The sequence below is a fragment of the Balaenoptera acutorostrata genome, chromosome 8 (assembly GCF_949987535.1).
Source record: "Balaenoptera acutorostrata chromosome 8, mBalAcu1.1, whole genome shotgun sequence".
Classification (NCBI taxonomy): domain Eukaryota; kingdom Metazoa; phylum Chordata; class Mammalia; order Artiodactyla; family Balaenopteridae; genus Balaenoptera; species Balaenoptera acutorostrata.
Window position 1 is genome coordinate 102360189 of NC_080071.1, and position 645 is coordinate 102360833.

Sequence of the window (645 nt, forward strand, 5' to 3'; positions counted from 1 at the left end):
CTCTAAAGAGTACGTCCTGTGTGCTAAAAACTGTCAGGTGCCTTACATATGTGATCTCTTAATCTTCACAGTTCTAAGAGGATTTGAACTTCTTATTTGAATAGTGTCCATTTTTAAAAATTATTTATTTATTTATTTTGGCTGCGCCAGGTCTTAGTTGTGGCACATGGGACCTTTGTTGTGGCATGGGGGATCTTTAGTTGGGGCATGCGGACTTCTTAGTTGTGGCATGCGTGCAGGATTTAGTTCCCCGACCAGGGCTCGAACCTGGGCCCCCTGCATTGGGAGTGCAGAGTCTTACCCACTGGACCACCAGGGAAGTCCCTGTCATTTTTTTTTTTTTTATATATATATATTTATTTATTTATTTATTTATTATTTATTTATGGCTGTGTTGGGTCTTCGTTTCTGTGCGAGGGCTTTCTCCAGTTGCGGTGAGCAGGGGCCACTCTTCATCGCGGTGCGCGGGCCTCTCACTGTCGCGGCCTCTCTTGTTGCAGAGCACAGGCTCCAGACGAGCAGGCTCAGTAATTGTGGCTCACTGGCTTAGTTGCTCCGTGGCATGTGGGATCTTCCCAGACCAGGGCTCGAACCCGTGTCCCCTACATTGGCAGGCAGATTCTCAACCACTGCGCCACCAGGGAA

At 47.8% G+C, this 645-nt stretch overlaps 1 non-coding gene across 1 annotated transcript; it reads right to left on the reverse strand.

The window, feature by feature from the left end:
* Positions 1-246: 246 nt before the first annotated feature.
* Positions 247-319, reverse strand: TRNAG-CCC (transfer RNA glycine (anticodon CCC)). Its single transcript has one exon. It is a non-coding gene; the product is annotated as a tRNA-Gly (tRNA).
* Positions 320-645: the final 326 nt, after the last annotated feature.